We start from the raw sequence: 23,089 nt of genomic DNA, 5'->3' as shown, positions 1-23,089 counted from the left end.
CTGGATATCACTGAAAAAAGCCTAGCTCCATCATCCTGACACCTACCCTTTACATATTTGTAAACATTGATGAGGTCACCCCTCAGTCTCCTCTTCTCCAAGCTAAAGAGACCCAGCTCCCTCAGCCTCTCCTCATAAGGGAGATGTTCCACTCCCTTAATCATCTTTGTGGCTCTGCGCTGGACTCCTTCAAGCAATTCCCTGTCCTTCTTGAATTGAGGGGCCCAGAACTGGACACAATATTCCAGATGCGGCCTCACCAAGGCTGAGTAGAGGGGGAGGAGAACCTCTCTTGACCTACTAACCACTCCCTTTCTAATGCACCCTAAGATGCCATTTGCCTTCTTGGCCACAAGAGCACATTGCTGGCTCATGGTCATCCTCCTATCCACCAGGACCCCCAGGTCCCTTTCCCCTTCACTACTTTCCAGCAGGTCAACCCCCAACCTGTACTGGTACATGGGGTTGTTCTTCCCCAGATGCAAGACTCTACACTTGCCCTTGTTAAATTTCATCAAGTTTCTCCCCGCCCAACTCTCCAGCCTGTCCAGGTCTCGCTGAATGGCAGCACAGTCCTCTGGTGTGTCAGCCACTCCTCCCAGTTTTGTGTCATCAGCAAACTTGCTGAGGGTGCACTCAGTTCCCTCATCCAGGTCATTGATGAAAATATTAAACAGCACCGGTCCCAGCACCGACCCCTGAGGAACTCCACTAGTCACAGACCTCCAGCTAGATTCTGCGCCATTGACCACAACTCTCTGCCTTCTTCCTTTCAACCAGTTCTCGATCCACCTCACTACTTGATCGTCAAGCCCACACTTCCTTAGCTTATCTATGAGGATGCTGTGGGAGACAGTATCAAATGCCTTACTGAAATCAAGAAAAACTACATCTACCGCTCTACCATCATCCCTCCACCTAGTCACTTCCTCATAGAAGGCTATAAGGTTGGTCATACATGACTTCCCCCTCATAAAACCATGTTGGCTGTTCTTAATGACCCCCTCATCCTTGATATGCCTAGTGATGGAGTCAAGAATAAGTTGTTCCATCACCTTTCCAGGGATGGAGGTAAGGCTGACCGGTCTATAATTACCCGGGTCCTCCTTCTTGCCCTTCTTATAGATTGGTGTGACCTTTGCCATCCGCCAATCCTCAGGCACCTCGCCCGTTTCCCACGACTTACCAAAGATGATGGAAAGTGGCCTAGCAATGACCTCCGCCAGCTCCCTCAGCACCCGTGGGTGCATTCCATCCGGACCCATCGATTTACAGATGTCCAGATTGCATAGCTGATCCCTAACCCAATCCTCATCTACCAAAGCAAACTCCTCCTTTGTCCTGACTCCTTCTGGGGCTATAGAAATCCGGGGCCCTCGGGGAGAGTCTGCAGGAGTAAAGACAGAGGCAAAGAAGGCATTCAGCACCTCTGCCTTCTTTATATCCTCTGTCTCCAGGGTACCCACTTCGTTCAGCAGTGGGCCTATATTGCCTCTTGTGTTAGTTTTATTTGCTATGTATTTGAAGAAGCCCTTTCTATTGTCTTTAACCCGACTAGCAAGATTGAGTTCCAAGGAGGCCTTAGCTGTCCTAATTGCCTCCCTACATCCTCTAACAACTGTCCTATATTCCTCCCAAGCGGCCAGCCCCTCCTTCCATAATCCATAGATTCTCCTTTTCCACTTGAGTTTGCCCAGCAGCTCCTTGTTTAACCACGCCGGTCTCCTAGATCCCTTACTTGACTTCCTACTTATTGGGACGCTCCGATCCTGAGCTTGGAAGAAGCGGTCCTTGAATGCTAACCAACTATCTTGAGCCCCTTTACCGCCTAGTACACTTTCCCATGAGACTTCCCTTAGCAGTTGACTGAAGAGGCCAAAGTTGGCCCTTCGGAAATCCAGAACTGTGGCTTTGCTAGGTATTCTATTCCTCCCACACAGGATCCTAAACTCCACCATCTCATGGTCACTGCAGCCAAGGCTGCCATTGACCGTCACCACTTCGACCAAACCCTCCTTGTTGGCGAGTACTAAATCTAGCAGCGCTGCTCCCCTAGTTGGTACGTCCACCATTTGCATTAAGAAATTATCATCAATGCACTCGAGGAACCTCCTAGACTGTGAATGACTGGCTGTGTGAGTCTTCCAGCATATATTAGGGTAATTAAAGTCCCCCACGACGACTAAGGCATGTAGTCGCGAGGCTACTTCCAGTTGCCTGTAGAAAGCCTCATCAACTCCTTCGTCCTGATCAGGAGGTCTGTAATAGACCCCCACAACTGTATCACCCGTGCCAGTCAGCCCCTTGATTCGTACCCACAGACATTCCACTTGCTCCTCATCCGACCCCGGACAGAACTCAATACATTCTAGTTGCTCTCTCACGTAAAGAGCCACTCCACCACCTCGCTTTGCTGACCTATCTTTCCTAAAAAGGACATAGCCATCCATGACCACATTCCAGTCATGTGAACTGTCCCACCATGTCTCTGTAATCGCCACTAGATCATAACCTTTAGCCCGCACACAGACTTCTAACTCCTCCTGTTTATTCCCCATGCTGCGTGCATTGGTGTACAGGCATTTCAGGGAGCCAGTCCTAGTACCCTTTTTCCCCTGCGGGACAGGGTCTAAAAAGCTATCCTTTCCCACAAGTGAAACAAGAGATTGATAGTCCTCCTTAGCCCGCCATCCTTCAATCCCTAGCATGTTCCTCTTGGGCTTGTCCCCAACAGGCCTGCTCACCACCCGCCAACTGACACCCAGCCCGACCGAGCAGTGATCTAGCCCTTCTGGGTAACTGCTCCCAGGTTATAGACTGAGCATTAAGTGCTCTGGTATGGAATACCTCTTTGGCTAGTTTGGGTCAGGTGTCCTGTCTCTGTTTCCTCACGGCTTCCCCTCCTCCCTGGCAGAGCATGAGACTCACAAAGTCCTTGGTCAGACTAAACATTACTGAGCAACAACTAAAAACATGGGTGTTATCAGCATTGTTCCCAGGCTGAAAGTCAAAACCACAGCACAGCACCAGCTACTAAGAAGGAGAAAAATGACTGCTACTGCTGAACCCAGGACACCCACCAAGTATATCTGGGTCCCTGAGCAAAAGCAACTGGGCTGAAAGAAATTAAAAATAAAAGCACCTCTCCTGACCAACCACAACAAGGGCTTGGCCAAAGCCCGGGACACAGTTTGTAGGGTTTCCTAAAATACCTTGTAGACAATTGCAGAAGATCCTTGAAGTCGTATCCATTGCGGTGTTAAAACAGTTAACATGAGTGGTTTGTTGAGTCTTTATATGAAGTTTATCTATTTAAAAACATCAGTGTCCTGGTTTCAGCAGTAGTAGTCATATTTTCTCCTTCTAAGTAGCTGGTGCTGTGTTTTTGACTTTCGACCTGGGAATAATGCTGATTCCACCGATGGTTTTAGTTGTTGCTAAGTAATGTTTGCTCTGATCAAGGACTTTCTCGGTCTCATGCTCTGCCAGGGAGGAGGGGAAGTTGGGAGGAAGCAGAGACAGGACACCTGACCCAAACTAGTCAAAGGGGTATTCCATAACACAGCACGTCATGCCCAACATAGAAGCTGGGTGGAGTTACCCTGAAGGCCCTGATTGCTGCTCGGGTCAGGCTGGGTATCGGTTGGCAGGTGGTGAGCAATTGTATTCTCTCCCCTTGTTATTTCCATTATCATTGTTATTATTGGTGGTAGCAGTAGTAGTTTTGCATTATACCTTAGTTACTGGACTTTTCTTATCTCAACCCGTAGGAGTTATATTCTTTCGATTCTCCTCCCAATCCCTACGGGAGCAGGGAGAAGAAGAAGGGAGGAAGTGAGCGAGAAGCTGTGGGGTTCTAAGTTACTGGCTGGGCTTCAACCATGACAAACTGCTTGGCTTACTTGATTGCACTGCATGTGTTAAATGCTCCATCCCTGGCAGTGTTCAAGGCCAGGCTGGACAGAGCACTGGGAGATACGGTCTAATGTGAGGCATTCCTGCCCATGGGGGTTAGATCTGAATTATTTTAAGGTCCTTTCCAACCCTAACCATTATAATTATGAATCCATGTTTCACATTCAGGAATAATCTGGGTGATGGTGTCCATGGTCAAGCCCACCCCTCGATCATGAGACCATCTATATGTTGCATCTCTGCCTTGATGGCCTGAGGTGTCATGTGCCCACAGGGCTAAGAATAATTCACCCTTATGTTGCCAGTCTAAGTCCATCTTATCCACTTCAACCTTAGCAGCTTTATCCCCCTGTTGGTTGTTCAGGTGTTCTTCAGTGGCCCTATTCTTGGGTACAGGGACATCTATGTGGCGCACCTTCACCACCAGGTTCTGCACCCAGGCAGCGATATCTTGCCACAGCGCAGCCGCCCAGATGGGTTTATCTCTCTGCTGCCAGTATAAAGTACTGGCCATTTTTCTTGCTCAGCAATGTCCAATGCCAGCTGGATGGCTTTCACCTCTGCAAAGTGACTCAACTCACCCTCTCCTTCAGCAGTTTCTACAACTTGTCTTAGGAGACTATACAGCTGCCTTCCATCTCCGATGCTTTCCCACAATAAGGCAGGACCCATCAGTAAACAAGGCAGTTGTTTAGTTGGTGGAGACATTGCTGCTATCTTGTTGACCACATCTGTAGGGATCTGCCAACGTCTGTCTTCTGATTTTATTCCCCAAAACAGGATCTCCTGTGCAGGTCCCCAGAGCCTTATACTCCTGTGGGACTGATGTGCCAGGCCATCTGATCCACGCAGTCCAGAAAAATCAAATGTCCCTCTCCTCCACCTCGCTGGAGGCAGGGCCCCTCTAATATTGATCGTAAGATTGTTCACTTATGTCTTGTCAAAAGGGATTACAATTCCTTATCACAGGAGCTGGAGTAAAATCAGCTCTTCCACTCTATCTGGGAAGCTGCTCACCAAAGACTGGAGCAGCAACTTTCTTGGGAGGATCATCCTTGACCATTGTTTTCCTCTTCAATTCTACTAAGAAGGAGAAAAATGACTGCTACTTCTGAACCCAGGACATCATGACTTCAATCTCCTCAATGAGCCCGGCAATTATTCAGACCCCAGCAATGGGTGATACAACTGAACCAGGTGCCCTACCTCTATTGGAATGTATACAATCTATGTGTTGGAAATTTGTACGGAATGCGTCACCATCATATGCCAACTCATTAGCAGTAATGAACTGGAGTCGTGAAGTGGCACAGACAGTGAATGAAGTGATTCATCAGTTCTTTGAATATGAAGATAATATCTCCCTCTCCATCTTTTTGGCCGTGAAGAAACTGTCTTTGGAGTTCCAGCAATTCAAAGAATATGTATCCTGCTCCCCACTTGCATGGACCAACATCTCTCTGTGGATCAGAAGGCATGGCATGTCAGAGCTACAGGAGTATAAGGCTCTAGTACATACCGGTGCACAGTGTACTCTAATGTCATTGAGCTATGAAGGGGCAGAACCCATTTGTGTTTCTGAAGTGATAGGAGGATCCCAAGAGCTGACCGTACTGCAGGTTGAAATCAGCCTTATCCCTGTGTCCTGTTCCTCTAGACTGTTTTTCTTAAAACTCTGTCAACTATAACAATTTATCTTGTACAAGAAGGCTCAGTGTATTCTCTAGCTGCACTCTATTTTTTTTTTCTATGTATCATGCACTTTAGCAATTTTCCATTGCTACTGTTACAAAGCCATCAAACTTAACATTACTTAAAACTGATTCTAAAGGTTTATATATTCCATTTTGTGATTTTCTGTCCCCCTTGTTTCAAATCCCCCCTTTTTCTGTCCTTTTGCAAATTCTTTTGCAACGTTTTATATATTACCATTACCATCAAAAGTCTTTCGAAATAATTTCCGTTTCTACTTGGTGCTTAATTTCACTCCTTTTCCAGTCTTCATAATTTATCACAGCATTTACAACACCAGAGGGAACTTTGTATCATACCACAAGTAATCAATATTAAAATAATTAACACCAATATACCTGCAACCAGTTGCCTCAACCAGGAGAGATCAGGTAACCATGAAGTTAACCCTTTCCATATTTTTTTCAAAACCCCAGGAGGTGTCATCCATGGCCATTTCATGAAATATCTTTGTTTCCAAATTTCCTCCAGATCTGTTTCAATTCTGCCACTTTGGTCTATATAGGAGCAACAACTTTCACTGATTATGGAACAAACCCCTCCTTGTGATGTCAATAACATGTCTAGAGCCATTCGGTTTTGTAATACCACCTTAGATAGGCTAGCTATCTCTCGTTCTGCCTGGATTATGTCAATGTTTTTATTTTCCATTTCCTCTATGGTTGCTGAGATATTTATAATTTATAATTCACTTATTCCCAAAGATGGAATTAGCCCTCTTACAAAACTATGAAATGCAGGGTGCTGTTCAATAATAGGGTTAAACCCTTGCTTAATCTGTTTAGCAAAATTGGGTATTACAGCACCTAAGGTGCATGCCCCCTTCTAGCTGGGGGCTAGAGTCTTATAAGCATTTTCTCCACATAACCAATACCATTCTTTCCCTTTAGGAACGTAGTAATTCATCTTTGTGCACAGGTGTAATATTTGTTACCTGCATTAGGATTAACTATTCCAAATTTTAACCTTTCCTTCGAGTACAGATTGCTAGTGTTCACCCACAAATTTGTCCATGAGACAGTGTTAGGAATTGGAACTCCAATTAATGGGAGATCCAGGCTTTCTCCTGATTTAAGCAACTGTGCACACACCCAACAGTCACTACGATTGAAAACCTTAGTGACATTCTGCACTAATCTCAGGTATAAGTTCTGGTCCCAAGCTTGTGCTCCAGTTATCATACGAGTCCAAATTATGAGATTTCATACGCAAGGGTCCTGAAGGTTTGACCTGGCTTTCTTTATTCTTGAGTAATGTATTCAAGCAGGTTGTTCCTTTATATCTTCACTGCTGTAAAGGTGGTCAGTAATCTCTGGTATGGTCTGCTCCACTTCTCCTGTAGAGGATCTCCTGAAAAATTCTTAACATAAACCCAGTCTCCAGATCTGAAAGGGTGAAACGGAAAATCCAGACCTCTTGCTCTTGTCCCTACTGTTCTCTTATTTATCTCCTCCAACTGTTTTCCCAGATGGATCAGAAACTGTCGAAGATAGCCTTCCCCCACTTCCTGAAGACTTTCTCCTTTAAACTGGGACTGATATGGTCTTCCATACAAAATCTCAAATGGGCTAACCTCTTCTTTTGACCAAGGTTTAGTTCGAATTCTTAATAGAGCCAGTGGTAAAGCTTGGTATCAATATAAATTTGTTTCCTGACATATTTTACTAATCTGTTTAATCAGATGGTTCATGTTTTCTACTTGCCCACTGGCCTGAGGCCTGTACGGAGCACGTAGTTGCCAATCAATTTCAAATTTTTTCCTAATTTATTGTAACAATTTTGCACTATAGTGTTAACCTCGGTCTGAAGAAATTGCCTCTGGTACTCCAAAATGAGGTATGATCTCGTTAAATAATATTTTAATCACTTGTCTTGCATTATTTATCCTACAAGGGAATGCTTCTGGCCAGCCTGAAAAAGTATCCTTTAAGACCAACAAATATTGCTAACCTCCTTTTCTTGTTAACTCAGAAAAATCTGTTTGCCACTGCTGTCCCAGATAACTTCCTCTCACAATTGTCCCAATTTGATTTCTATTTTCAGTTTTAGGATTATTCTTAAGACATAGCTGACATTGTTTTGTCACTAATTGAACTATAGTGTATAGATTTCTTCCTACAATTTGTTTAAGTGTTTATACACAGAGTTACTACCACAATAAGTTTTATTATGTTCCTCCTGAACTAACTTCCAGAGTTGGTTATAGGGGGTTACAATTCTCCCATCCGGTATCTGAACCCCACCCTCTTTATTTTCCTGTCCTTTTAGATCTTGAATCAATTTTCTATCCTCTTTTGAATACCTAGGTTTAGATTTCTCAATTGTTAGTTTGCCATCAGGGATTAAGGACATGATTTTAGATTGTTCAGCTGCTCGTTTGACTTCAAAATCGGCCAAATTATTTCCAGTTTCCTGATCAGAGTCACCTTGATGTCCTTTACAGTACATAATAGCTACTTCTTCAGGTAGCTGAACAGCTTCTAGTAATTGTAGAATTTCTGTAGCATGTTTAATCTGTTTCCCTTGTGTGTTCAAAAGTCCTTGCTCTTTCCAGATAGCACCATGTGCATGGACCACACCAAATGTGTATTTAGAATCAGTCCAAATATTTATCCTTTTATCTTCAGCCAGTTCCAGGGATCTCGTTAATGCTATTTTTTCTGCCTTCTGGGCAGAGGTGTTTGCTGGTAAAGGTTTAGCTTCTATTACCTGTGAAGTGGTGGTAACGGCATATCCTGCCTTTCGTTCACCTGCTTTCGTTCATGAAGCTACTACCTCAGTAAACCAAGAATCAGCACCTTCCAGAGGTTTTTCTTTCAAGTCTGGTCGGCTCAAATACACAGTCTCTATGGTGGCCAAGCAGTTGTGTGTTAGTAGTTCTGTCAGTTGTTCCTGCAAAAAGGATGCTGGATTCACAACATTAGTGACCACAATTTCTATATCATCTTGTTCCACAAGGGTGGCCTGGTATTTTAAAAACCGTGAAGGAGATAACCAGTGGGCTCCTTTCTTTTCCAGGACTGCTGGTACCACATGGGACACTAGCACAGTAATCTTCTGTCCCAAGGTGAATTTGCGAGCATCTTCAATATTCATGACAACCGCCGCCACAGCCCTTAGGCATCCAGGCCATCCTTTGCTCGCTTCAGCCAGTTTTTTGAAAAATATGCCACTGCCCTTCTGTATGGTCCTAGTTTCTGAGCAGGGACCCCCAAAGCTATTCTCTGTTCTTCATAGGAATATAGCCTAAAGGATTTAGTCACATCCAGAAGCAACAGAGTTGCAGCTCTCATTAGCTCTGTTTTTAAATTTTTAAAAGCCCCTCTGCTGCATCAGTCCGTTTTAAGAGGGAGGGTTTCCTTTCAACAGTTCATATAGTGGTCTTACCAGAACACCATAATCATGGATCCAAAGTCTGCACCCATCCGATCATTCCCAGGAATGCCCGGAGCTCCTTGGTGGTCGACGGTCATGGAGTCTGACAAATGGCTTCTTTTCTAGCAGCTCCAAGTTCTGTCTGTCTTCCTGCTATTTCATATCCTAGGTAGGAAACTCAGGTTTGGATTAGTTGGGCCTTTCATTTGGATACCCAATAACCATTCAGTCCCAGAAAATTTAATAATTCCACTGTCCACTGGATACATTCTTCCTTTGTTTCTGTAGCAATTAATAGGTCATCCACATATTGTAACAGAGTCCCATCTGAGTAGGTGGCTTCCATGATTCTAGTTCTCATGCTAGCTGATTTCCAAAAATTGCTGGACTGTTTAAAACTCTTTAGGTAATACTGTCCAAGTTAATTGAGTTTCCCTTCCTGTGTCAGGATTTTCCCATTCAAAAGCAAATAATTTTGGCTTTCTTTGGCCAATGGTAAGCAAAAGAAAGCGTCCTTCAAATCCAGGACTGCAAACCATTTCTGATTATTCTTCAATTTAGTCAGTAAGTCCTACAAATTAGCTACTACTGGATGAATATCCTCTGCTGTTTTGTTGATTGCCCTGAGATCTTGAACCAATCTGCAACTTTTCCCATCATATTCCTTTACTGTCCAGATAGGAGTGTTATATTCCAATTCACATTCAATTAATAATCTATATTTTAAAATTTATCAGTGATTGTTGATTCCCTTTGATCTTCTAATTTTAAGGGATATTGTTTTATTCTAATTGAGCAAGCCCCCCCCCCCCCCCTATTTTTATTTACACTTTAAGAAGCAAAGCATTTTTCACCTTGCCTGGAACTTGAGATGCCCATACTCCCAGATGTACCTGATTAAGGTTTTCTTCTATTTCAGGGAGGTCCTCCTGTTTGCTTTTCTGCTGAATTAAAGATAAACTCAAAACTGCAATTAATTTATTATTTTTAACTCTAAATTCCATTTTGCCTTCTTCAAATGTTAATTCTCACCCTAATAAAGATTTTAGAGAATTTTGTACGCGTAGAAATTTATGCATTCCTATTTGTTTTCCCAATTTGTACTTTAAAGGTTTCATAAAGAATGCCTCTCTTCTTTTTTTTTTTTTTTTTTTCCTGGTGACCAGTAGCTATCACATCTGTAACGAATTCTTTTCTCTCTGATTTAATACCAAATAACTTGCTCCTGTAATCACTAAAATTCCACTTTATTTCCTCTAGTCCCTAGTTATAATTTAACCAGTGGATCTGGTAGGGTAGATTCCCCAGGACCCCGTCAGTCTAGTTGCAATTCAGTCACCGGAGCCACCCCATGGCACTGCCCCCCCACCCAGGCCAGTCTCACTTCCAGCGTCCAAACTCCCCATAGCACACACACCGATCTGCTTCCACAGAAGAAGAGCCCACTCCCCCACCTCTGCCAGACATCCCTCCTCCCAGGCTCAAACACAGGAGCTGCTGGAGCTCCCCTCCTTTCCCCCTTGGTTTTCCCTTTTTTTTTTTTTTATCTCACAGTTGCTCACCCTGCTCTGCAGGGGCTGCAGATGCCTGCCTCTGCAACAGCACTTCTGCTTTAACCCTTTCTTAACTCTGAATGGGAATCTGCCGCTTTTTGCCAGTGACAGCAATCTCTTCCTCCTTACCAATATCAGATAGGACTGGTGCAGAGAGTGCTCCTCTCAGAGGTACCTGTGACACACAATTTTCCAACCTATCTTCCTGATTACTGTTTTTTTACTTTAAACATCTTTCCCCAATATCACAGGCTGAACAGCATCTCTCCATCTTAACTTTCAGTTTTTCCCTGTCCTTTTCCAAAGCCAAAATTAAGGGATCTGGCGGAGATATATTAATTCCGCATTCAGTCTGTCACTCCACGTGGTTTCTTAAAGTGGAAAACATATCTGCATACATTACTTCATCCCATTTTCCTTGCCACCTCAAAACAACATTAATTGTAACAATGTATTATAGTTCAGAGTTCAATTTTTAGGCCATTTTCAGGCCATTTCCCCCGATTTTCCAGAATATACAAAGGCCACCATCGGTTACAATATTTTACCAATGTTTTCTTATTTACCGAGCCCCCCGGAGACCCTCCAAGTTACTTCCAGTGTGCCAAAATGCACCCTAAAAGACTCTTTTTCAAGATCACTCTGCTGACTTTCCATTATCAGTCTCACATTCACACACACACAGGATCCCACAGACACACTGCACACAGTTACAACACTGGAGACAGAGACTAAAATTCTATTAAACAAACAACAGTTAATAACACAGTTATAGCATCCTGTCACCAATACCAAATCACACGACCAAAATCCTTAACGTAGCAAGCCACAAAATAAATCAAATACCAACAAGATCCAAAACCATTTGCACAAGACACCCCCTGCGTCTTGTAGGACCCGAACCACAAGAAGCCCCCTGCTTCTTGTGGGTGTATACCAAACGGATGCTAGCAGCTGGGTATATGCCTTTATCCACGAGAGTTCCTATCTCGATTCATGGAAGGCTTCCAAACCTTGCGTACACTTACCAAACCAACCCAATTACCAATTTAGTCTTTATGCAAGATGCCCCCTGCACCTTACAGACCATACAAAAGAAAAGAATACCATTTATGAAGATGGTCCTTGTCTGCTCCTGCAGTGATCTGAATGAGTCGAGGGGTCCCTCCGGGAAAAATTCCCGAGGGCCCTAGGGAGCCCTGTCCTCAGCGGGTCCTGCAGCCGAGCAGAGAGGGTCCCATCTGGGTCGCCAGATTGATTCGGAGAAAACTCCAGGAACAAACTTGCCAACAAAGTTTTCCAGCTGACAAGCAGGTATTCTTTATTGCGGCGCCGGGAGACACGGGGGATAGCTCCTCCTAACGTGTGTCTCCCTGTTGCTCCACAAGCTGTCCTTATATAGCCCCTGGGCATACATACATTACGTCATTTTCCAGTAAGTTCCCCGCATGCGTACAGAATTGTGGTGGTGGTCTCTGAGGGTCGTTTACTTCTTCCAACAATCTTCATCACTTCTGGCAGCCTTTGGAGCATGCGCAGTAGATGCTCATACCAGTTTAATTGGTTCGTTAGCACAGGAGACATAATAATCCTCCTATCCCCCTACTTATCAGTTAGTTTAACTGTAGCCCATCCTGGACACCTGACATTCCCAGATACTCCTTATCCCTGTGTCCTGTTCCTCTAGACTGTTTTTCTTAAAACTCTGTCAACTATAACAATTTATCTTGTACAAGAATGCTCAGTGTGTTCTCTAGCTGCACTCTATTTTTTTTTCTATGTATCATGCACTTTAGTAATTTTCCATTGCTACTGTTACAAAGCCATCAAACTTAACTTTACTTAAAACTGATTCTAAAGGTTTATATATTCCATTTTGTGATTTTCTGTCCCCCTTGTTTCAATATCTAACCTGAACTTCCCCTGTTTTAGTATGAAACCACTAATATTTGTCCTATTGCTACAGTCCCTGATGACAAGTCCCTCTCCGGCATCCTTACAGGCCCCCTTCAGATACTGGAAGCTGCTATGTCTTCTCAGCCTTCTCTTCTCCGGGATGAACAGCCCCAACTTTCTCAGCCTGTCTTCATACAGGAGGTGTTCCACCCTTGTGGCCTCCTCTGGACTTCAAGAGCTGCATGTCCTTCTTATGATGAGGACACCAGAACTACACACAGTACTCCAAGTAGGTTCTCACAGGAGCGGAGTAGAAGGGCAGGATCACCTCCTTCGACCTGCTGGTCATGCTGCTTTTGATTCTGCCAGGCATATGGCTGGCTTTCTGTGCTGTGAGCGCACACTGCCATCTCATGTTCAGTTTCTCATTGAGAAACACCCCCAAGTCTTTCTCCACAGGGCTGCACTGAATCTCTTCTCTGCCCAACCTGTAGCTGTGCCTGGGATTGCTCTGACCCACCTGTAGGACCTTGCACTTTGTTTTGTTGAACTTCATGGGACTGGCATTGGCCCATCTCAAAAGCATTTCAAAGTCTCTCTGGATGGCCTACCTTCCCTCCAGTGTATCAACCACAACCACACAGCTTGGTGTCATCTGCAAACTTGCTGAGGTTTCACTCATTCCCACTCTGCATGTTGCTGACAAAGATATTGAACAGGATCAGTCCCAACACTGACCCCTGAGGAACATCGCTCTTCACCTGTCTCCATGTGGAAATTGAGTCATTGATAACAAACTCCTTGCGTATGACCATACAACCAATTCTTTATCCACCGAGTGGTCCATCTATCAAATTGATGTCTCTCCAATTTAGAGACAAGGATGTCATGCTGGACAGCGTCAAATGCTTTGCACAAGTCCAGGTAGATGGCGTCACCTGCTCTGCCCCTCTCCCTTAGTTCTGTAGCCCCATCATAGAAGGCCACCAAATTAGTCAGGCATGATTTGCCCTTAGTGAAGCCATGCTGGCTGTCACCAACTACTGTGCATTAGCATGGTTTCCAGGAGAATCTGCTCCATGATCCTGCCAGGTACAGACGTGAGACTGACTGGTCTGTAGTTCCCTGGGTCTTCCATTTTCCCCTTCTTGAAAACAGGGGTTACATTTTCCAGTCTTCAGGAACTACTCCTGACTGCAATGACTTTTCAAATATGATGGACAGTAGCTTAGCAACTTAATGCGCCAGCTCCCTCAGGACCCACGGATGGATTAAATCCGGTCCCATGAAGCCTTGGAGTGTCACATTCTCCACCAGCCCCTCCCTGTTGGTGAGCACGAGGTCAAGCATGGCACCTCTCCTTGTTAGCTCCTTTATCACTTGCAGGAGGAAGTTGTCTTCCACACACTCAAGGAACCTCCAAGATTGCTTGTGTCAGGGCATGCCATCTCCAACAGATATCAGGATGGTTGAAGTTCCCCATGAGGACAAGGGCCTGTGAGTGTGAAGATGCTCCTATCTGCTTCATCCATGCAGTCCAACTGATTGCGTGGCCTGTAGCAGACCCCCACAGTAATGTCCCCTATCTCATTTCTCCCTTTAATTCTGACCCACAAGATCTTGATTAGCTCATCACCTGTCCCCAGACAGAGTTTCATATTCTCCAGATGGTCATTGACATAAACAACTCCTCATCTGCTCAGCCTGCTTTTTCTAAAGAGCCTATAACCTTCTATTCCAACACTCCAGTCACAGGAGCCATCCTACCATATTTCTGTGATGTCAGTGATATCATATCCCTTCAGACATGCACACATCTCTGATTCCTCGTTTATTCCCTGTACTGCTCTTGTTTGTGTAGAGGCATCTGAGCCAAGCTCCAAATAAGGCCAACTCAGTGGCTGCAGCAGCTGGACTAGCTCTATATCACTCTGAGCATTCATTACAAATGCTGGCATCTGACTGGTAGTGTTGGGATGGATTGGCTCCTGGAAAAAGTCCTGACAAGGCCTTGAGGATTCCTTTGTGGCTCTTGCTTTTCAGAAATGAGACTCCTGGATGTTGTGTTTTCCCCACGTTCTGGTGCTGAAGGCGTGCTCTCTGGCATAGACTACCTCAGGAGAGGGTATTTCAAGGACCCAAAAGAGTACCAGCGGGCTTTTAGTATAGCTGCCTTGGAGATGTAAGAAATTAAGCATCTGTCCACCTTGCTTGGTGTATCAGAGGATCCTTCTGTTATCGGGTTGTTAAAGGTCTAACAACAACAGGTGCCAATCACCACCACAACAGTGCACCGGTGGCAATATTACACCAACCAAGACGCCCTGATTCCTATCCAGAATCTGATTCGTCAACTGGAGAGCTAAGAAATGAGCAGCAGGACCCACTCACCCTTTAAAAGTCCCATATGGCCATTGTGAAAGTCCAGTGGAGAGCAGAGACTATCGTGGCCTAAATGAAGTTACAAAACCACTGAGTGCTGCTGTGCCAGACGTGTTAAAACTTCAATATGAACTGGAGTCAAAGGCAGCCAAGTGGGAAGCCACAATTGATATTGCCAATGAATTTTTCTCAATCCCTTTGGAAGCAGATTGTATGCCACAGTTCTCTTTTACCTGGATGGGCGTCCAGTACATTCGTAATTGATTGCGCATGAGGTGGAAACACAGCCCTACCATCTGCCATGGACTGACCCAGACTGCACTGCAACAGGGGCAAGCTCCAGAACATCTGCAATACATTGATGAAATTATTGTGTGGGATGATACAATGGCAGAAGTTTTTGAGAAAGGAAGGAAAATCATAGAATCATAGAATAGTTAGGGTTGGAAAGGACCTCAAGATCATCTAGTTCCAACCCCCCTGCCATGGACAGGGAAACCTCACACTAAACCATCCCACACAAGGCTTCATCCAACCTGGCCTTGAACACTGCCAGGGATGGAGCACTTACAACCTCCCTGGGCAACCGATTCCAGTGTTTCACCACCCTCACAGGAAAGACTTTCCTCCTTATATCTAATTTAAACTTCCCCTGTTTAAGTTTGAACCCATTACCCCTTGTCCTGTCACTACAGTCCCTGATGAAGAGTCCCTCCCCAGCATCCCTATAGGCCCCCTTCAGATACTGGAAGGTTGCTCTGAGGTCTCCATGCAGCCTTCTCTTCTCCAGGCTGAACAGCCCCAACTTTCTCAGCCTGTCTTCATACGGGAGGTGCTCCAGTCCCCTGATCATCCTCGTGGCCCTCCTCTGGCCTTGTTCCAGCAGTTCCATGTCCTTTTTATGTTGAGGACACCAGAACTGCACACAATACTCCAGGGGAGGTCTCACAAGAGCAGAGTAGAGGGGCAGGATCACCTCCTTCGACCTGCTGTTCACGCTCCTTTTGATGCAGCCCAGGATATGGTTGGCTTTCTGGGCTGCGAACGCGCACTGCCGGCTCATGTCCATTTTCTCATCAACCAGCACCCCAAAGTCCTTCTCTGCAGGGCCGCTCTGAATCTCTTCTTTGCCCAGTCTGTAGCTGTGCCTGGGATTGCTCCGACCCAGGTGTAGGACCTTGCACCTGTCATGGTTGAACTTCATAAGGTTGGCATCAGCCCACCTCACAAGCGTGTCAAGGTCCCTCTGGATGGCATCCCTTCCCTCCAGCATATCAACCGGACCACCCAGCTTGGTGTCATCGGCAAACTTGCTGAGGGCGCACTCAATCCCACTGTCCATGTCAACGACGAAGATGTTAAACAAGACCGGTCCCAACACCGATCCCTGAGGGACACAACTCGTTACCGGTCTCCAGCCGGACATCGAGCCATTGACCACAACTCTTTGTGTGCGGCCGTCCAGCCAGTTCTTTATCCACCGAGTGGTCCATCCATCAAATTGATATCTCTCCAATTTAGAGAGAAGGATGTCGTGTGGGACAGTGTCAAACTCTTTGCACAAGTCCAGGTAGATGACATGAACTGCTTTACCCTAGTCCATCAGTTCTGTAGCCCCATCAAAGAAGGCCACTAAATTGGTCAGGCAGGATTTCCCCTTAGTGAAGCCATGCTGGCTGTCACCAAGCACCTTCTTGTTTTTCATGTGCCTTAGCATGCCATCCAGGAGAATGTGCTCCAAGATTTTACCAGGCACAGAGGTGAGACTGACTGGTCTGTAATTCCCCGGGTCTTCCATTTTCCCCTTCTTGAAAATGGGGGTTATATTTCCCTTTTTCCAGTCGTCGGGAACTTCACCTGACTGCCATGATTTTTCAAATACGATGGCCAGAGGCTTAGCAACTTCATTCGCCAGCTCCTTCAGGACACGCGGATGTATTCCATTAGGTCCCATGGACATGTGTGCGTTCAGATTTTGAAGATGGTCTTGAACCAGATCCTCTCCTACAGTGGGCTCAAGGTCTTCATTCTCACAGTCCCTGCGTCTACATTCTAAGACCTGTGTGGTGGAGTCAGAGCCTTTCCCAGTGAAGACCGAGGCAAAGAAGTCATTCAGAACCTCAGCCTTCTCCAAATCCTGTGTAGCCAGTTCTCCCTAAAGCTTCCTCAGGGGGCCTATTTTGTCCCTAGTCTGTTTTTTGTTTGCTACGTACCTGTAGAATCCCTTCCAGTTATCCTTAACATCACAGGCTAGGTTAAATTCTAACTGGGCCTTAGCCTTCCTAACCTGGTCACTAGCTTCCCGGACAACATCCCTGTACTCTACCCAGGCCGCCTGTCCTTGCTTCCATTTTTTAGAAGCCTCTTTTTTCCTTTGAATTTTCCTCAGCAGCTCCTTATCCATCCAAGGAGGTCTCCTGGCCCTCCTGCCGCACTTCCTTCTAGTTGGGATGCAGCACTCCTGAGCTTGTAGCAGGTGATCCTTGAATATCAACCAACAGTCTTGGCCCCCCCTGCCCTCCAGGGCTATATCCCATGGAACCTTACTAAGCAGGTTCCTGAAGAGGCCAAAGTCTGCTCTTTTGAAGTCCAGGGCAGTGAGCTTGCTACATGCTCTTCTCACTGTCCTGGGGATCTCAAATTCAACCATCTCATGATCGCTGCATCCAAGGCTGCCCTGGAGTACCACATTCTCAACAAACCCTTCCCTGTTGGTGAGCACAAGGTCAAGCATGGCACCTCTCCTTGTCGGCTCCTCTATTACTTGCAGAAGGAAGTTGTCTTCCACACAATCGAGGAACCTCATGGATTGCTTGTGCCGTGCAGTGCCATCGTTACAACAGATGTCAGGGTGGTTGAAATCCCCCATGAGAACAAGGGCCTGCGAGCGTGAGGCTTTTCCTATCTGTCTGTAGAGTGCTTCATCCACAGGTTCTCCTTGATCAGGCGGCCTGTAACAGATTCCCACAGTAATGTCTCCCACGGCTGTTTTCCCTTTAACCCTGACCCACAAACTCTCTGTATGCTGCTCACCTGCCCCCAGACAGAGTTCTATACTCTCCAGCCTATCCCTAACATAAAGGGCAACTCCCCCTCCCCGCCTGCCAGGCCTGTCTTTTCTAAAGACCCTGTAACCTTCCATTCCAACACTCCAGTCATAGGAGCCATCCCACCATGTTTCTGTGATGCCTATTATATCATACCCCCGTAGATGTGCACACATCCCTAATTCCTCTTGTTTGTTCCCCATGCTGAGGCATCTGAGACGAGCCCCAATTGAAGCCGGCTCGTTGGCTGGAGCAGCTGGAATATATCTACATTGTTCCGAGCATTTATTGTAGGTGTTGGCAACTGACTGGGTGTGTTGGGATGGAATGATGCCCCCCTCCCCCAACACATCTAGTTTAAAGGCTCCTTGACCAGTCTGGCAAGCCTCCTACCAAAACTGTTCTTCCCCTTCTTTACCAGAGCAGCTCCACCAGCCCCCAGTAGACCTGGCCTACTAACTTCAGTCCTATGTTCAAGACACACAAACCTCCGACTATGACACCACCCTTTTAACCATTTATTAACCTGGCCAATCCTCCTAGCTTTTTCTTGGTCCTCCCCTGTCCCCTGGAGAATTGACGAAAAGACTATCTGAGCACCGGAGCCCCTAACCACCTCTCCCAGGGCTCTGTAGTCTTTCTTTATGGTCCCCAGTCTACTACTACCTATATCCCTAGCACCCACATGGATCACCAGGAGCGGGTAATTGTCCGTTGGACTTACTAGAGCAGGCAGCCTCTCTGTAACATCCCTGATCCGTGCCCCTGGTAGGCAGCACACCTCTCTCGAGACGGGGTCAGGCCGACAGACGAGTGCTTCCGTCCCTTTCAAAGTAGAGTCCCCTATTACTACGACCCGCCGATTTTCCTTTGTAGCGCCAGTAGAGATCTTTACTCGTGCATAATCCGGCTGTTTGTGGTGCAAGTGCATTTCCTCGTTAGTCTCCTGCAGGACAGCAAAGCGGTTCTGCGTGGGGACAACAGATTTAGGAGGGAGCCCCTTGCCTATAACTGTCCTTTTCCTCCTTCTTTTGTTATTTTTCTTTGTCACTAATTCCCAGTTTCCTGGGTTGGTGGCCTCCTTCTTTTCTTCATGAGCTGGAGGGGAAGCTTGAGGCCCCTGCACAGTTTGGGGCTGGAGCAAGCAGCTCTGCTTCCTCTCAGATACCCTGACATCTTGAAGCCCGCTAATAGCATTCTGCAGCTCAGCCACCTGCTGCAGGAGGACCTCTACCAGGGAGCACCGAGTGCATCCCTGCCCGTCGTGCACCTTTCCCTCACAAGACCAGTGCAGGCACCCTCTACACCCCGAGCTCTGCACTGCAGCCTCCCCTCTCATCTGCTCTGTCTGGGTGCCTACACTGGCCACCGCCGGGGCAGCCAGAGCAGAGCTCCCAGAGCGGGCCCTGGCCATACGACGGGTGCTCACCATCCCGCTCGCCTGCCCACGCGAACTGACGCGCAAAGTGCCTCATCCCGCTCTGCTTGCCCGCTCTGTTCGCCGTGCTCCTGGTCGCTCGCGCTCCCTGGGGCAGGTTTTTAACCACTCAGGGTTGGTGCTGCTGCTCCTGGCTCCGCCCCCTGTGAGTCAGTGGCTTGCGTCCTGCCGGCTCCTGGGCAGGTCCTGTCGAGGACTTGAAGCTCCCTCGGTAGCTCTGGCTGCTCTGAGTTGAGGCTCCTGGACACTGATCTCTCCCCTGCTCCGGTGTTAAAGGTGTCCTCTCTCGAGCTACTCACCTCAGCAATTGAATTGAAAATAATCCAAACCCTTGTGAAAGCTGGTTTTGCCATAAAACAGAGTAAGTTCAAGAGACCTGCATAGGAGATACAGTCTTTGGAAATAAAATTAGAAGATGGATGTTGCCAGATCCTCATGAATGTGATCAACAAGATAACATCAGTGTTTCTACCAACTAATAAGAAAGAAACTCAAGCTTTCTTAGGTGCTGCGGGTTTTTGGAGAATGTGCATCCCAAATTACAGTCTGACTGTAATCTCCTCCATCACATGACCTGGAAGAAGAATGATTTCAAATGGGGCCCTAAGCAACAACAAGCCTTTGAACAAATTAAATGAGAGATAGTCCATGTAGTAGCCCTGGTATCAGTCTGAACCGGGTGCAATGTGAAAAATGTGCTTTACACTGCAGGTGGGGAGAATGGTCTTACCTGGAGCCTCCGGCAGAAAGCTCCAGGGGAGATTTGAGGTTGACCCCCGGCTTTTGGAGTCAGGGATACAGAGGATCTGAGGCCCTGTAAAAGAGATACTGGCAGCCTATGAAGGTATTTGAGCTGCTTCGGAAGTGATTTATCACTAAAGCACAGCTTCTCCTGGCACCCTGGTTGCCAGTGCTGGGCTGGATGTTGAAAGGCAGGGTCTTTACACATCATTCAACAGATGATACATGAAGTATTTGAGCCTCACTGATCACACATTGAGCTTGAATAGAAATCTCAGTTGTCCAGGAATCCTAGAAGTCATCATGGACTGACCAGAGGGCAAAAATTTTGGAATGTTATCAGAGGAGGTGACATGTGCTGAGGAGGGCCCACTGTATAATAAACTACTAGTAAGTGAAAAGAAATATGCCTTGTTTACTGATGGGTCCTGCCGTATAGTGGGAATGCATGGGAGATGCAAGGAAGCTGTATGGAGCCCCCTAAGACAAACTGCAGAAACTGCTGAAGGAGAAGGCGAGATGAGTCATTTTACAGAGATGAAAGTAATCCAATTAGCCTTAGACATTGCTGAACAAGAAAAGTGGCCAATACTTTATCTCTATACTGACTCATGGATGGTGGCAAATGCCCTGTGGGGGTGGTTGCAGCAATGGAAGCAGAGTGACTGGCAATGCAGAAGTAAACCCATCTGGGCTGCTGCACTGTGGCAAGATATCGCTGCCTGGGTGCAGAACCTGGCAGTGAAGGTATGCCATGTAGATGTGTCCGGGCTTAAGCTGTAACAGTTATTTTTCTCCTTCTTAGTAGCTGGTACAGTGCTGTGTTTCAGTTTTAGTCTGAGAACAACGCTGATAGCACACCAGTGTTTTAGTTGTTACTAAGTAATGCTTACCCCAGCCAAGGACTTTTCAGTCTCTCATGCTCTACCACTGAGGAGGGGCACAGGAAGACAGAAGGAAGCAGAGACAGGACACCTGACCCAAACTAGACAAAGGGGTATTCCATACCACAGCACGTCATGCCTAGTGAATAAACTGGTAGTTACCTGGAAGGCCCAGATCACTGCTGGGGTCAGGCTGGGTATCGGTGGGCAGGTGGTGAACAACTGCATTGTGCATCACTTGTGTTTATTGTTTTGTTTTGGCTTTTTTTTTCCTCCTCCCTTTTAAGTTTTATATGTTCTCCCCTTGTCATTTCCCTTATCATTATTATTATTACAGTAGTAGTGGTTTTGTATTATACTTCAGTATATTGGACTGTTCTTATTCAATACTATTCAGTATTGGACTGTTCTTATCTCAGCCTGTGGGATTTGGATTCTTTTGGTTCTCCTCCCCTTCCTGCCAGGAGACGGGGTGGTGAAGAATCAGGGGAGTAAGCAAGTGGCTGCTTGGTTCTGAGCTACCAGCTGGGCTTAAACCATGACATCTTGTTGCCTATTATTATCAATATTGATATTGTTATTATTTCTTTTATTATTTTATTTACTTAATTTCAATTATTTACCTGTTCTTAATCTCAACCTATGGGTTTTACCTTCTTCCAGTTTTCCTCCCCATCCCATCCGGGGTGGGGTGGGGGAGTGAGCAAGAAGCTGTGTGGTACTTTAGTTGCTGGCTGGGCTTAAACCATGACATAACTGTATATAAATAAACACATTTCTCCATCTAGCAACCGAACATTTTTCTCCTAATGTATTTCTTTTTTATACTTCCAATTTCAGTGGAGGCACTTCTTTATAGTATTTGTTTGGTAGAATATGAAAGCAACAAAAGAGGTCTCTACAGATAATGAAACTGTAGTAAGGAGTTAATGAAATATTAAAGAACCCCTCAAAATGCCAAAACCAACACAACTTAGAAAATCTGAAACACTTGAATGAAGAATGATTCAGTAAAGTGGGCTGCCTAAAACGATGACCAGGAATCATTACTCCCACTGCATTACATTGAGCGATGTCAGTTTAAGAGTAAAGATGACTGTAACCCACTTAGCAGCCTATATAAATCTACACCTGATCAATATGCAGAACATATGACCTCGTATCTGTAATTTTAACATTAACTAATGCCTAGTAATATTTTTTCTAGACTGTTTAATATGTCTGTTTTGCCTAGCCACCCATGAAACTAGCTAATGAAGCTGTACCTGGTTTTAGATTGGTGTGGTTTAAACCGATCCACACAGCTTGTTCACTTGCTTCCCCCCTTTTTTACCTCTTTTGTTCCTCCCCCCCACCCGCCCCTCCCTGCTCCAGGAGGGATGGGGAGGAGAATTGAGAGAATGTAACTCCCACGGGTTGAGATAAGAACAGCCCAGTAACTAAGGTATAACACAAATCACTACTGTTACCACCAATGATAATAATGATAAGAGGAAATAACAAGAGAAGAGAATACAACACCACCACAGAATGAGTTGCCCCGCCCCCCCCCCCCCCCCCCTCCCCAAGAGAGCCCATGCCCTTCTGGGTAACTCCTAGTTACCTCCCTGGGCATGATGTGCTGTGGTATGGAATACCTCTTTGGCTAGCTTGGGTCAGGTGTCCTGTCTCTGCTTCCTCCTGGCCTCCCCTCGTCCCCGGCAGAGCATGAGACTCACAAAGTCCTTAGCCAGAATAAACATTACTTAGCAACAATTAAAAACAATCGGTATTATCATCTCTGTTCCCAGGCTGGAAGTCAAAACACAGAGCTTGCACCAGCTACTAAGAAGGAGAAAAATGGCTACTGGTGAACCCAGGACATTGACCATGCCTGTTAACAGAAGAAAAACAACAATAAAAAAAAAAAAGAATAAAAGTAGATAAGATTTATTTCCTTCCCTCACCTGTCTATGGAGAGGGCCTGCATTGGCAATTTACACATCTGAACAGAGCATCACATAGTATTTGCCTTTTGCTTGCATGGTGCAGCTATCACAAATTATCACTTTTTTCTAACTAATACAATTTATTTCCACTTCCCTATTCACATTTAGTTAGATGTAC

Source organism: Lathamus discolor, chromosome W, assembly GCF_037157495.1.
Source record: "Lathamus discolor isolate bLatDis1 chromosome W, bLatDis1.hap1, whole genome shotgun sequence".
NCBI lineage: Eukaryota > Metazoa > Chordata > Aves > Psittaciformes > Psittacidae > Lathamus > Lathamus discolor.
Note: the sequence above shows the minus strand (reverse complement) of the source record.